Raw genomic sequence first — 16,172 nt, 5'->3', positions numbered from 1 at the left:
ACTATCATTAGAAGTGCCCCCAGAGGTGTTAGGGCATTCTTCTATGACATGTCCAGGGGACTGGCACCAAGCACAAATCTTAACCAAATTGACTGATGATGGCTCTCTAGGAACAATAGCCTCAATCCTCTTGATTAGGCTATCCAAATGGGCTTCCTTGGCTACTATCCCATCCACAAAATATCCTTTTCCTCCTATGGTTCTTTCACTCTCTTGGGTTGATTCCCACTCACAGGTTTTGTCAGCTAAGTCAAATAAAAATTCCCATGCTTTTCCTTCATCTGTAAAGGATGTGAATCCCTCAGGGCACATAGACTCTATCATTTGTTTAGTTGGGTAATCAATACCCTCATAAATTATTTGACATAAATTCCATAGGTCTAGGCCATGGTGAGGGCATTCTTGGAGTAGATCCTTGAATCTCTCCATAAGTTTGGAAAATGACTCACTAGGCTTTTACCTAAACTGAAGGATATCACTTCTAAGCTTATTGGTCTTGTGAGTTGGGAAAAACTTCTTAAGGAAGACAACTATGAACTGTTCCCATGAGGTTATGGAATTTGTGGGTAATCCATACAACCACTTCTTAGCTTGGTCTTTCAATGCAAAAGTGATAAACCTAAGCTTAACAGCATCATCAGAAAGTTGTTGGATCTTAATTAGAACACATACCTCTTCAAATTCCCTTAGAAATAGGTATGCATCCTCAGAGGTCAACCCATGGAAGTGGGGCAACATAGTGATGTATTGAGATTTGAGTTCAAAATTATTACCCTAGGCTTATGGTAGAACTATGCAGGAAGGTTGGGCTGCTCTAGCAGGGTAGAACCTATCTTTCAGAGATTTAGGTGAAGGGTTTTGCTGTTGGTCTCCCATATTGAAGGGTTTTAAAGAGAGCAAATGTATAGGGTCACTACTTGTTGGATCTCTTCTTTCTAACCAATTCTTAGTATTACGTACCCCTTAACACTCATGCAACAGAAAAACTACCCACAACTAAAGTAAGACAAGCACAAAAGAATGGATAGCAAAACTTTTTTTTTATTATTATTTTTTTGATTTTTTTTTATTTTTTATTTTTTATTTTTTTGGTTTTTGGGAGCTTACCGACAGGGATCCGGGGTTGCTCAGGTCAATTCCTGAGGTACTGCTACAGGGCGAAACCTGTCTTTATCATACTGTGAGGCATGGCGACCTCCACTGATACAACTATTATTGTAAGTTGTTCTTCTCAGGAATTCAATAAAAGAAAAGGAAAAATATAAAACAAAGCAAACAAAGCACTCTGATTTACCAAAAGAAAGTGAAAAATAACATGGAACTGTCTCCCCGGCAACGGTGCCAAAAACTTGTTTGAGATTTAAAATGTAACCGTAAGCGTACGGATCAGTGTAGCTACGGGTCGAACACAGGGAGAACAACCACTTTATTTTTTTATTTCTTTTAATAATGCAAAAGTGAACCGATTAATGGTTGTGAGCTAATTCTAATTACCGTCCTAAACATATGTATCTAAAATAACGTCCTAACCATTCGTCATCTAAGAATTTAAAGACGCAAGACACAATTAAAATTAAATAAATAAATAACTGAAAATAAACAACCCACGAAATTAAAAAAAAATAATAAAGAAAAAAAATACTGAAATAAAAATAAAGTAAAAGAAAGGGGATAAAGCTAGAGAGAGACTCACAAGTAGGTTTCTCTACTTAGCCCGAGGGATGCATCATAATATGAGCTTACCTACTTGACCAGAGAGTCACTCTTACAAGGGTTACTCTACTTGGCTTTAGGGAAAGGGAGACAATTAAAATAAAAACAATAAATTGATGGTTCTATGGCTAGGAGGGGCAAAGCCAACACATACACTAGCCATGAACCTTGGGGGAAAGGGATAACAATAATGTAACGATTGAAAATAAAAATCCTAAATTAAGAAAGAAAGGGTGGTCAGAAGAGGGAATGAGAGGGGGGGAAAAGACTATTGAAGGAGCCTACTTACTTGAATCAATGCTTGAACTTGAAAAAAAATTGCTCCACGGCTCGTGATCTTGTCACCTAGATCTAAGCCTAAAACTATAACTTAAAAAATTACAACTCAATTGCATAAATCATAAACATAAAAAGGATGAATAAAAATAAAAGAGTGCTTGCATTAATTGAAATTAAAAAAAAAAACTATTACAAAAGTGATTGAAGAAAAGATAAAGAAGAACTAAAACTAAAGAGAGAGCAAGAGAAAGAGAGAGAGCAACTAAAAAAAACTAGAAGAAGAATGAATTGTCTCCCCTCCTCTTACATGAATTGTATTTATAGGGAATGGGGAGGTAGAGCAACAATTTTCTCTTTCCTAAAAGGGAGAAACCCACAATTGATTGTGAGATCTTTTGAGTCCAAAAGTGCTAAGATGGAGGAGAGAGAAGAGAGAAAAAAATTTGGAGAAATTTCCTATAATTTTTTTGCTTATTTTCTTTCCTTCTTTTTTTCTAATTTATTTTTCTTCTTTTTCTCTCTCCTAGGGACGATTTTCTTCTTGCTTTGTGTGATTTGGACAATCTTTGGTGATGATGTGGAGGAGAGAGAATATTTGAACAATCTTTATTTCTCCCTTTTTTTTCTCTTTCCTTTTTTTTTCTTCTCTTCTTGCTTCCACGATTTTCCTTGCTTCTAATTTGATGTGAAAATTCCCTCCATGCCCTTAGTGCTTTAAGTGAATGAAAAGCAGGAAATCTTCAACAAATTCTCTAAAAAAAACAACCATGAGATTCGAACTTGAGACCTCTTGGTGAGCAAGGGAATTTTGTACACCATAGCTCACCAACTAAGTTAGGTAGTTGTTGTTACCAAAACAAATCTTTAATCACTTAAGGATATGGTCCATCGATCCTTGTTGGCATTTGGAGTATTCCTTGTACCTCTGGGACAATTGCAAACGGGCTGGTTCTGCATCTCGGTTCAGTTCTGATCCATTATTCTTTTTTCTGACCCGAAAAAGAATAATCATTTGTACGGGTGACCAAACGAATGTGTACTTTTAATTGAACACGTCCATCTTGCTCAGAATTTTGTCCTCTTCGCAACCATGGAAAGAAATAGGACCTCTTTATGTGTAAAATTGAAGATATAGTGCCCGATAATCCTTAAGGCCTTGAAAATATAAAACCTGCAAAAAGAGAATAAAACCCAAGGTAGTTCCATTCTAAATATGTAAAATGCATGTTTTACTACCCTAGATTTCACACATAAATGAGCTCATCACTGGCTCATTCTTGGGATCAGTTCTGGGAGGATTCTGAAGAGCATACAATATCTGAGCTGTCCCTCTTTTGACTTCAGCCATTTCTATTTGCAAGGTCTCCATGGGATGGACCTAGGCCTATTCCGGTGATTCAAAGTCATATGGATTCATACTAACTGGGTTGTAATCACTTGGTTGTAGACAGTCTCGAGGAGACGATGAAGGTGACACTGGACTTGGGCGAGTTAATCGATTACCCTGACCCGTCCAAAGGGACTGCGAAGAATGCTTAAGGTTTGGAATTCTGCTTGAACCAAAAGTGGCTTATTTTAGGATTCGTGAATTCCCAACCCCTTGTTCACACATTCACTAGATTAACAACCAATGATCCATCCAAAGTTAGTCTGCTTAATAATAGGGAGTGGATAGGGTTCGATGCCCTTGGTCCACCCAATGTCATAAGTGGGAGATTCATACAAATGCCTTGTCGAGAATATTCCCATAAGACATTCCATGTAATAAATTCATGCTTTCCTTATTCTTATTTCCACTAGGTGTCCTTCCTCCTGATTTTCTCAGGACTTCTTGGAACTTGACATGACTTTGACAGGATTACCCCTGAGTCACGTATCTGGACTTTTTCCTAAAGGAGGAGGGACACCTTTTATCCGAGACCCACTTAGGAAAGCAATTCTTTACAATGGGAATATAATATAGAGACATTCCTTTTCAAGACCGCAAACAAGTTCTACAGTTAGCTTGTGGGGCTCCTAGCTTCTTCATCTTTTCTACATGATGCAATCATACGGTGGATGCAATGGGACCGACAAGGCTTCTTTGATAGGATCTATATATGCGAGATACGTTATCCTTTTGATATACCCATAGGTACGAGATCAAGGGGGTGACTTCCTTGCCCATTACTCGTGACTACACATGAGGTTACGTAATTGACCACGGGGTGGTACAACCATGAGTGATTGTGTGTAAAAGTGTAATGTAGGGTAACCATCATTCGATCTCAGAATGCCATAAAGCGTACGAACCTCCCCAAGGGTGCTGGCACAAATTCAACATCCACACTGTTTGAGAATATCTTCCACTCTTTTACAAGAAGCGGGTATCATTTGCTCTCAGAGTACTCTCAATGACATGCGCTGACCTCCCCCAGGGTGTGGGCATGACAGAGAGTCCCTCACTAAATAATTTCACTTCGAGCACGATGCATGATGCAGTTAGCGAATACAATTACAAACATGGGGTTAGCCAAACATGTTTTCAAACAAATATAGTGGTGAACAATGTTCTTGCATTTAAAGGTAGCATCTAGTATCGGAAGCTTGACATTTAATCCTGGAGATGATGAGATGTCTCTCTTCCCTTGGGGGGGAAAGGACTTACATCCCATCCTCTCTCCTCTCTCTTTCTCTTTCATGTGAGGGGAGGGGTTCGTGTCATGTGTGCTTTGCTTATGGGCCCCACACTAACATATCATCGCTAGGAGATATGTGGAGGCCTATTTCGTAAGGGTGTAAAATTTTTCATTTGAGACGGGGGTTTGATGATGGCCCAATACGAGGATCGGGATCATACAGATGGGGGTTTGGAGTCACCACCTAGGATTATGGGCCTAGGACCCGGGGGTGGGCCCAATTCCAGAGAAAAGGGCCTGATAATTGGTCTTGTCCAGAGATTTAGGGTAAGCATCAGGTTATAGAGTTGGGAAGGTGTTAGGTACCCAATCTGCCTAGTTCAACCGTTCTTCCTACTAGTTGCTTGAGAATTAACATTTTCCATAATTATTACTATTCCACATGCATGGCTAAGTTATCACACATATATACATTGATTGAATTTAAACTACTATATACACTAAAAGAAGGTCTATATAAAGTCTATATGATGGCAATTTGGTTCAGAAACTGTATCTGAACTTAACCCCTGTTCGGGTCAAGAGGGGTGAGCCCCTGATTAGTACCGGCTCGGACGGTCTTTCGTGTTCTCCTGGCTTAGGGGAAGATGGTCTTGACTTCCAACTTCCTTTCTTGAGAGATGCTGACTATGATGGTATTCGGATAGGGTTCCGACTAGGAACGGTTACTTTCGGATTTGGATTCGGACAGAGCTTCAGCTAGGGTAGGCTATTTCTGGATTTGGATTTGGATAGAGCTTCGGTTAGGGAAGGCTATTTTCGGGCTTTGGATGAGGTGACACTCCAGCAGAGATTTCGCTAGGGATAGGATAGGGAAGGGCTAGTTGAGGTGGCACTCCGGCAGAGCTTCTGCTAGGGATAGGCTAGGGGAGGGCTAGGCTGAGGTGGCACTTCGGCAGAGCTTCTGCTAGGAACTGCTATTTTTGGAAAGAAATGGATTGACCTAAAAATGGATTGAAGATCTCCAAAGCCTTGAAGAACACTTTGAAGATCCGAACAGAGTTTCGAATCTTAACTAAGATCTCTCTATAGACCAGAAGAACCTCAAAGGGGGGTTCTACTTTGGGTAAAACTCAAGAACACTCAAAGGAGGGGGTTGAAGAACATACTACTTTTGGTAAAAACTGGATCGGACTAAGAACTTGGATTGAAGATTTTCAAAGTCCAGAAGAACACTTTGAAGATTCGAACAAGATTTCGGATCTTAACGAAGATCGCTCCGAAGACCCGAAGAAAATTAAGAGGGGGAGGATAGGAGAGTTTCACTAAAGGCAGTGAGGTTTGGTGTGTGAAATCCAAAAGAGGTGGGTATTTATAGGTTTTTTTCGGCCAATAGGAAAGGGGGAATCTCTTTGCCCGACGGACATAAAGGGGGTTCTTGCCTAAAGTGGGGGAAGAGGACCTTTATACACTGGGTAAAAGAGGGGTTTAGATTAAAATGGGTGGGGAGGGCTTTTGTCTAATGGGTAAAAAAGGGGTTTCTTGGGAGAGAGAATCACTAGCAAAAAAATGAGTTTTTTGGTCTTAAGTGGGTGAAGAGCAAATTTCTTCACCCATCGAGTTAGGGGAATATCAATCCCGAACATTGATGGCAGTGCCCAAGATTGAGCCGAAGTGCACAAGGCATGGCCAGTACAGGAGGGAAGGCAACGTGTATAAAGTATGCGGGTAATAGGGCATAGGTGGGCATGAGCTAGGCACATAGGTGGGCATAAGTTGGGTGCAAAGGGCAGTGGGGTATGGGTGGGCATGAGCTGAGCACATAGGTGGGCATAAGGTGGGTGCAAAGGGGGTACGGGTAGTGAGGCATAGGTGGCCAAAGGTTGAGCACAAAGGGGGTGCGGGCAGTGTGACATAGGTGGGCAGAGGTTGGGCACAAAGGGGGTGCAGGTAGCATGGCACAGGTGGGCACAGGCTAGGCGGGCAGCATGGCACAAGTGGGCACAGGTTGGCCTGCGTGCGTGCGGGTTGGCCTGCATATGCATGATGTGCAGTAGTGGTGCATGCGAGGTGTAGTAGTGGTGCGTGAGGGCACGCGCGGGGGTGTGGACAGGGGTACATGGGGGTTCACGAGTGTGCATGGGGGCACAGGCAGGGGTGCATGGGGGCACGGGCAGGGGTGTGCAGGGGCACGCGAGCATACGACGGGGGCACGGGGCTGGGTCATGGGGGCACAGGCCAAGGTGTGCGTGGGTGCGGGCCAAGGTGTGCGGGGGCATGGGGCTGGGTGTGCAGGGGTGTTGGGCTGCATGCCTCATGGCTAGCTTGGTGCAGGCTGGGTGCATGGTAGGGGTGTAGGGCTAGGGTGCATGGCTGGCTGGCACCACGTGCTGCAGCCCATGGGCAGCAAGCATGCAAGTGCGCCGGCCAGCTGGCTAGTGCGCACAACGCATGCGCGATTAGGGGTTTTTTCGGTGATGATTACGGTTTGATTTTGGAGTGCCATATATCATCAAAATCGTATTTCTGAGCACTATCCATCCATATAGTCATCTTGACCGGATTCCTTCATATATAAAAAGTTAAAATTGGACCCTCTTCTCTCTCGCATGGGGGTTTCCAGGGTTTCGGGTTAGGGGAGTGTTTCCATCATCATCTCCATTGATCGGAAGCCGGAAGTCGCGTCCAAGATTCATATTTCATCATAGTCGGAGGAGGGTGACAAAATTGGGTGTCTACACATGAATACTTTTAACATGTGTTAACGCCCATTTACCCTTGCAACGAGTACGGAGACAATAACGATAGGCCTAGCATGGTTTGATTTGGCTATCTGAACTTAAGAAATTTACTCAACCAATCGACAGACAAGGTGAGTTGTGGTCTGAATTTATTTTGGAGTGTCATAATAATAGAAATGTATACATGCCATAGCAATCATGTTTCATTAATTCAATCACATATGTGTTATATTTGAACTGTATGATATGTTTTATTATTTATCAATTGTATATATGTTTCAATTGTGTGAATAGAATCCGGTGTGGCTGAGGGGGATTCCAGTATCGTGATCCTCGTGTGTATGATTGCATCATGCATTGGGTGTGGATTAGAGTTAGATATGGCTATGGATATGTGGTGTGGCCGATGGTAATTCTGAAAATTTGTAAGCCATGGTCATACATGAAAATGGGTATGCAGTGTGGCCGACGGTAATCTCGATATCGTGTATCCCATACGAAATTGTACCATGCTAGATACGCTTGGACATGGATGTGATGTAGCCAACGATAATTCTGATATCATATTCATTACTATATGTATCACTATGAAAGGCATGTAGATTATTGTGGTTAGGTCTACATTCTCTATGTTATGATCCCTTGCCAACAGGGGTGAGGTATTGGATAACCCACCGAGGTATGTTCGATGAACCCTTCCAGAATTCCATTTCTACGGTACAATGTGATTATTGCCAAAGGTGGAAACTAATTTGGTGTGGCTGATGGGAATTCTAGTTTCGTAACTGCCAGGTGGGTCATTAGGGGTTTTTTTGGGTGACTGATGGTCGCATTCTTGAATCGGAAGGCTCCTAATCACGACTAGGGTTTCTATCGCTAGGTGATCGATGTGTAGTTTCTGGGACTAGGGATATAACCTAATGCGTCATAGTAGCATGAACTTGACTTAGTTGTATGTTAGGTTGTTAAAGTAAAATGAATTGCATCATGATTTATGTGTGTGTGCTTGCTTGAACCTCATCCCTCACTGAACTAGTTGGAGCTCACACCACGTGCATGTTGCTTTTTAGATGATGATGCAGGTACCATTATGCCACTAGGCAATAACACTTCCTCTACCATGGCTGCATATTGTTGTGACTAGTGGACACTAGAATCGGGGAGCATGATCCTGACTGTGCTTGTGAGAATTGTGCATATGTTGCACCTTGAGTTAAGGGTGAAGTTGCCGACTTCTCTAGTGCATATTTTTTTATGATATTTTATGGAATATTATATTTATGTTTTGATTAATTTAGTGAAGGATAAATTATGTTTTGTAATATACTTAGCATAAGTTTCTTCCCTAACAGATTGAATTGATTCCACTTAAATAGATACTCTAATTTCCGCTGCATTAATTTTTGTTGGTTCAGTTATATCATGGTTTTGACGATTAAGGAACTGCTATCAGAGATCCTGGGAGAGATATAGGATGAGTAAGCTATCTATTCACACCACTAGTATCCTAGTGGGAGCGAGGTGTGATAGCTTGGTATTAGAGCATGATGCTCTACCTTAACTCACAATTCCACTGGACTTTATGATACCGAGGATTAGGGTTGAACTTAAAAGCTTTAAATCAACTAATAGTTAATAGTAAACAATTAGGAGACATGCGTAGGTGTAAAATTCGTTCCATTGATAAAAGCCTTGAATACTATAAGCTTTTACATCAATTTTTTTTTTGTAGAAAATAAGTAACTAAAAGCAGAAATACCTAACTAAACTGAAATAAGAAAGTGCATAACTGACAAGCAAATAGAACTGGAAAGAGAAAAATATTGAAATAAACCTAAGACATCTTGACTAGGAACGAAATCCTGCTATGCAAGAAAGCAAGGGACATCCTAAGGCTATATGGGGCATCCTGGTGCAACTACTCCTAAGGTGGTGTTGGTGTGCCGAAGGTACCCCGAAGAATGCAGACATATCCCTCATCTGTCTTTCAATGGACATGACGCATCTGTCAAGAATGCAGTATCTCTAGTCTATGCTCTCGGGTCAGTTGTCCATTCTCCAGAAGAGGTTCATGGTGTCCATATAACCTACCAACCACATCACCCCACCCATAATCATATGGCCTTCTGAGAAAGAGGCTCTGAACACTCCTACTGGTGGTGTTGGTGGTGGTGTAGAACCCCTAGGAATGGGTGGAATAACATCCTCCTAACCAAGCACATCCTTGGGGTTCCCCTCTACATCCATGGGCTTCTGTTGCACCTACGCCTGCTATTGCTAATGTCCCTCTTCATCATCCTCACCCTCTAAGGCCTCCTTGGGGTTCATATTCATCTTCTTTATAGAATAGGAATCAAAAACAGATGCATCTGCACCCACAGACTCCTCCCCTTCATAGTTCACCCCAAAGTGGTTGAAGCCTTCCGTAGCACAGATTCCCAACCCGACTATGCTCCACCATGTTCACCATATTGAATATAAGGATGTAGGGAAAGTTGAATTGGTTCCCCTTGTAAACAATAGATCACATACGCTTGCAAGATGGAAACATTATTGTAGTGGCCACCACTTGGTAGGATGTTCAGCTGCACAATCCTACTAATCATCTTGGGAGTAGCACGGTAGTTATTGGAGCATGACCACCCGATCTCCTTCTTAGTCAGCATGAGGTTCATATATGTCTCGACATCCAAGTTCTAAAACACCATTGAGGCAATCCTAGGAACATAATATGCTCCTCCCCAGCATTGGCGACCCTTAGAATCTAGGCCAACTCTGCCTTGTCGAATGCGATATCGATCCCTTTCACCCTTGAAGTGATGAGGAAATCCTCCCTTCTGATGTTCTCAAAGTGAAGGTTGCATTCGAAGTACCTCATAAGCCTAGGGTAGCATAGGTTCTTCGGCTTCAGGATTCGGTACCAACCCACTGCCTCAAACTTTTGGTGGATGTGGAACCGTTTAAAGTTCCTTGTCCTAACATACTTACCCGTGTCAATGTTCTTTTCTTTCTACAAATCCTACCACACTTGTTCCTCTATGGAGTGAAACCATTGGTGATCATACATCTCTTTGGGTGGACCCAGGGTGGCTTATGCATGACTTGTTTGCCTTATGGTAAATAGAGTTGGGAAGACGATATGGTGCACGTAAGGGTTAAGAAACCAAAATAGGGTTTAGGGTTTGAAAGATTGAATGGTGAAAACAATTTAAAACTTGGGGAAAAAGTTAAAGAAGTTCACCTTAGATGCATGTACGGCGAAGAATGGATGCATAGAGGCTTCAGAACGACAACAATAGGCTAGGAAAGCTTCCCATGTTGTTTTCTCCCTTTTCCCCAGAGCAAACTCACAATTTGGATGTGAGAAAGTGACCCTCGGAAACTTATTTATTGCGGTTTTGGGCCCACTGGTAGCTAAGGGTGGCTTACTACCAGTGAGTTTTTTTAAGAAATTTTCTATCTGTGATGTTCATTGGTAGGACACCATTGGTTGGGGTAGTCACCTACCGGTGGGTGAATTTTACTAAAATTTAAAAAACTCTCACGCTATGCTCTATACACCTATGTAGGCCCCTTCCCTATGCATTATGCAACTGTATAACATGCATTATTATGTTGGTTGTGGTGGCTAACTAAAATTCCTAAACAGGAATTATGTCCCGTCAAAACACCCGTTCTAACTCGAATCTGCCTCATCCCATTTCCCCTACGTGAGATAGAGGTAGGCCACCTAATGCACATGTTGTCCCGTCGGTCCTTACTGTATAGGATGTTGCTGTAATAATGGGCAACATGATGTAAGGTATGGAATAATGGCAAAAGCAGTTTATGGCCAAAATTAACAACTGCATCCAGGCCACTATGAATACCATGAATTCACCTCCCACTCCACCTGTGCCAGTTCCGGCACCTACTGGTCCAACCACCCCGCCTAACCTCTTGATCCATAAGAGCCAGTATGTATAAGGACGGATCTCAAAAATATGATGGAGAAGTTTCAAAGGCTCCGCCCTCCATAATTCTCGAGTGTTGGCCAAGATCGGTTGTAGCCAGCAAAGTGGATCCAGGGCATAGAAAAGGCTTTCGCAATAATGGATTGCACTAATGATCAGAAGTTGTTATGTGCGAGCTATCAACTTCAGAATGAAGCGAATACATAATGGAGGTCTAGCCAGCCTATTCTGACTGCTACAAACCCCAACCCACCTCGGAAGACTTCAAGGATGCATTTTTCAAGAATTATTTCCAAAAGTTTCAGACATAAAAGAAGGTCGAATTTATGGCATTAGTTCAAGGATCTAGGTCAGTGCCAGAGTACCAGTAGCAATATGAGGACTACATTTCTTTGCTCCTAAGCACACATAGATTGGTCAGTCCAAGGCCAGGAAGTTTGAGAAGGGGCTTAGGCCCAGCACTAGTGCAACAATAGTGGGGCTCAAGTCACAAACCAATGCTGAGGTCGTACAATCTATTGAAGATCGGCATTGAGATAACTTAATAGCACAACAGGGCATGGGAAAGAGGCCTATGGTGCCCTAGGAGTTTAGAGGAATCGGTAAGGCTTCCAAGGGGCCTTATCTCAGTCCAGCACCAGTTTAGTTTTGGAGGCCAAATCCAAACCCGGTTTCCTAGTCTTCATGATCTAGTGGAGCATATCAACCAGTTAGGCCCAATCCTCGGTGCTTCCATTGTGACCAGCCAAAGCACTTGGCTAGGAGAAGTTCCCATCATAGATTGAGTGACGCACCATATACTCTGTTACCTAGGCCACATCAAACACAATCGGTTAGCCATCTGATGCAGTCACAACAAGATAGGGCCTGAGAACATGTTTTTGCTATGGCTATAGAAAATGCAGAGGCTGATCCAAGTGTGGTGATAGGTACCCTATTAAATTTCATTATTACCTGCTCAAGTATTGTTTGACTCTAGAGCATCTCATTCATTTGTATCGCTAGCAGTCACTGGCAAGATGGGGATTCCACCTAAGAGCTTAATTCATAACTTAGTAGTTAGAACACCCACCAGAAGTGTAATGGGTTTGGAGTCAATGTATGAGCCTTGTCTAGTGAGTGTCAGCGGTTGAGACATGATAGTGCACCTAATCAAGACTTAATGTGATTCTAGGGACAGACTGGTTGTCCACTTATAGAGCCAGTGTGCTATGTGCAAAGAAGATGATTGTCTTTAGACCTTGTGATAGGGATGAGTTCACCATTATGGGGGATAAGCCCAAAAATATCATTGTATCAACACTTCAGATGAAGAAGCTACTAGATTAACGATGTCAGGGTTTCTTAGAATCTATGATGGATGCTAAGGTAGAGGTCCAAATATTGACCGAGTTAGATGTGGTAGGGAGTTTTTTTAGATTTATTTTCAGATGATCTGACAAGATTTCCACCGGGAGACAGTGTTTGTGATAGACTTACTACTAGGGTCCGCACTAGTGTCAAAAGCCTCGTATCACATGGCCCCCATAGAGTTGAAGGAACTACAAGTGCAGCTTTAAGACCTCTTGGAGAAGGGATTCATTAAACCCAGTGTGTCCCCATGGGGAGCTCTAGTACTATTCATCAAGAAAAAAGACAAAAGTATGAGGTTATGCATTAATTACCGGGACCTCAACAAGCTAACCATCAAGAACCGGTATCCTTTACCAAGGATCGATGACCTGTTTGACCAATTACAAGGTGCAAAGGTATTTTTCAAGATGACCTAAGATTGGGTTACCATCAGCTCAAGATCAATGGTAGTGATGTGAGTAAGACAACCTTCAAATCTCAATATGGACACTATGAGTTTTGGTGATGTCTTTCAGATTGACCAAAACCAACTGCATTTATAGACATGATGAACTAAGTATTCCAGGATGTCTAGGACAAGTTTGTGATTGTATTCATTGATATCTTGGTGAATTCCAAGAATGTGGAAGAACATGTCGTTCACTTAAGTCTAGTACTACAGTGTCTGAGAGAGAAAAAAACTCTATGCCAAGTTGAGTAAGTGTGAGTTTTAGCTTCCTCAGGTGGCATTCCTAGGCCACATTTTCTCGGTAAGGGTATAGAGGTTGACCTAGGAAAGTTGAAGGCAGTGTTAAAGTGGGACACTCCCAAGAGTGTAGTTGACATCCATAGTTTTTTGGATTTAACAGGATATCACAGGAGATCTATTAAGAACTTCTCATGCATTTCGGCACTGATGACCCGACTGACATAGAAGGGTGTGAAATTTGAGTGGCCCAATAAATATGAGAAGAGTTATGTATAGTGATGTATCCAAGTTGGTTTGGGTTGTGTGCTTATATAGGAAGGGGAAATTATTTCTTATGCTTCCCAACAACTGAAGGGTTATTAGAAAAACTACCCTACCCATGATTTGGAATCAGTAGCCATAATCTTTGCCTTGAAGATCTAGCGGCACTACCTGTATGGTGAAAAGAGCAAGATTTACAGTGACTACAAGATCCAAAAGTACTTCTTCACCTAGAAGGAACTGAACATGAGACAAGGACGGTGGTTAGAGCTAATGAAGGATTATGACTGTGCTATCCACTATCATCCAGGAAAGGCTAATGTAGTAACCGATGCACTTAACAGTAAATCATAGACCCTGACTCTTGCTTAATTGAAAACCAGTGAACATCTAATTGCGAGGAAGTTTGACTTGGAGTTATCAGTGGAAGGTGTTACCTTATCACCATCAATATTGGCGTTGTCGCCTACTCTTGTGAACAGGATCACTATAGTTCAGGCTACTGATGCAGATCTGTAGCTGAGGAGGGTGATTTGAGACACACTTTTTTTTAGAGAAGCACACAACTCTCTGTACTCTACACACCTCGGTAGCACCAAGATGTACAAGGGCCTTAGAGGTTCTATTGGTGAAAGGAATGAAGAATGGCATATCCACTCATATATCCAGGTGCCTCACTTGTCGGCAAGTTAAGGCTAAGAGACATAGATCATATGGGTTGTTGTAGTCACTACCCATCTCAGACTAGAAATAGGAGAACATCACCATGGACTTTTTTACTAGATTGCTCCGCACTAATAAGGGTATGTATTCCATTTTGGTGATTGTTGACCCCTTAACCAAAGCAACTCATTTTATTCCTATAAAGGTTACTTTCGCCATTGAAAAGTTAGCCAAGTTGTATATTGACAACATAGTCCGTCTTCATGGTGTACCAGTTAGTATTATCTCCGATTAGGATCCCAGATTTACCTCTAAATTCTAAGGATGCGTCCAAAAGGATACAAGTACACAACTAAACTTCAGTATTTTCATCCACAGACTGATAGGCTATTAGAAAGGACAATTTAGGTATTAGAGGATATGCTTAAGGCATATTTTTTTTATATGAGCTACAGTTGGGATGAGCACATCTCACTCATCGAGTTGTCCTACAAAAATAGCTATCAAGCTACCATTGGTATGTCTCTATTCGAAGCACAAGATGATAAGAAATGCTGAGTGCCTCTCTATTGGGACGAGGTTGGTGAGCGGGATATCTGGATCCAGACTTGATAAAGGCTAACAGTGAAAAGGTGGGTGTGATTAGGGACAGAATCAAAGCAGTTTAGTTCAAACAGAAAATTTATGCTAATGTTAAGAGAAAGCATCTAGAGTTCAAAGTTGGAGAGAAAGTGTTCCTTCGACTCTCCCCAACCAAAGGAGTGATGCATTTTGGAAAGAAGGGGAAGTTGAGTTCTAGATTCATGGGACCCTATGAAGTATTTGCATGGATCGGGTTGGTGGCATACAAGATAGAACTACCACTAGAAGTGGATAGTGTGCATGATGTATTCCACATGTCGATTCTAAGGAAATATATCCCCGGCCCAACACATATCCCAACTTACATACCATGTGAGTCGGATGATGATTTTGTCGACGAGGAGAATCCCGAGAAGATTATTGACTGAAAGGACCACACTCTTCGTAATCATACTGTTTCCATCGTTAAGGTACAATGGATGAACCACCCAGAGCAAGAAGCCTCTTGAGAGTGAGAGGATGAGATGAAGAAGAAGTATCCTAGATTGTTTGGCTTACCAAGTATGCTAAATTTTGTGGATGAAATTCTAATAAGGTGGGGGAAATGTTAAACCCATGCCCTAATCTGGTCAAATTCGAACTTTTGTAATAGGTATCACACTAGATGTTGGTAGTACCAACGATTTCTGAATCACGAAAGCCTACTGTTTCGAGGGAAAGGATGACCCTACCTATCAATGCAAGGCTTGCAGATCGAACTGTAAAGTATTCAAAACTTCCAAGCCTAAGCGGTGAGTGACCTAACACCTCACTCCACCCCCTTGCATGGTGAAAATGACATGGAAAGACTTTGCACAAATCCCTAGGAAACTGATGAGCACATTTATGTGTGAAATCTAGGGTAGTAAAACATGCATTTTACATATTTAGAATGGAGCTACCTTGGGTTTTACTCTCTTTTTGCAGGTTTTATATTTTCAAGGCCTTAAGGATTATCGGGCGCTATATCTTCAATTTTACAGGTAAAGAGGTCCTATTTCTTTCCATGGTTGCGAAGAGGATGAAATTTTGAGCAAGATGGATGTGTTCAATTAAAAGTACACATTCGTTTGGTCACCCGTACAAATGATTATTCTTTTCAGGCCAAAAAAAGAATAATGGATCAGAACTGAACTGAGATGCAGAACTAGCCCGTTTGCAATTGTCTCAAAGGTACAAGGAATACTCCAAATGCCAACAAAGATCGATGAACCACATCCTTAAGTGATTGAAGATTTATTTTTGGTAACAACAACTACCTAGTGTAGTTGGTGAGCTATGG

At 41.9% G+C, this 16,172-nt stretch overlaps 1 non-coding gene across 1 annotated transcript; it reads left to right on the top strand.

Annotated features, from left to right (window-relative positions):
- Positions 1–382: 382 nt before the first annotated feature.
- LOC122068128 lies at positions 383–489 on the top strand. Its single transcript, XR_006136986.1, has one exon. It is a non-coding gene; the product is annotated as a small nucleolar RNA R71 (small nucleolar RNA).
- The last annotated feature ends 15,683 nt before the right edge of the window (positions 490–16,172 follow it).

This window comes from Macadamia integrifolia, unplaced genomic scaffold (genome assembly GCF_013358625.1).
Source record: "Macadamia integrifolia cultivar HAES 741 unplaced genomic scaffold, SCU_Mint_v3 scaffold3426, whole genome shotgun sequence".
In the NCBI taxonomy this organism is placed as follows: Eukaryota; Viridiplantae; Streptophyta; class Magnoliopsida; order Proteales; family Proteaceae; genus Macadamia; species Macadamia integrifolia.
The sequence above is the reverse complement of the archived record's forward strand: the minus strand, read 5'-3'. Positions and strand labels throughout refer to the sequence as shown.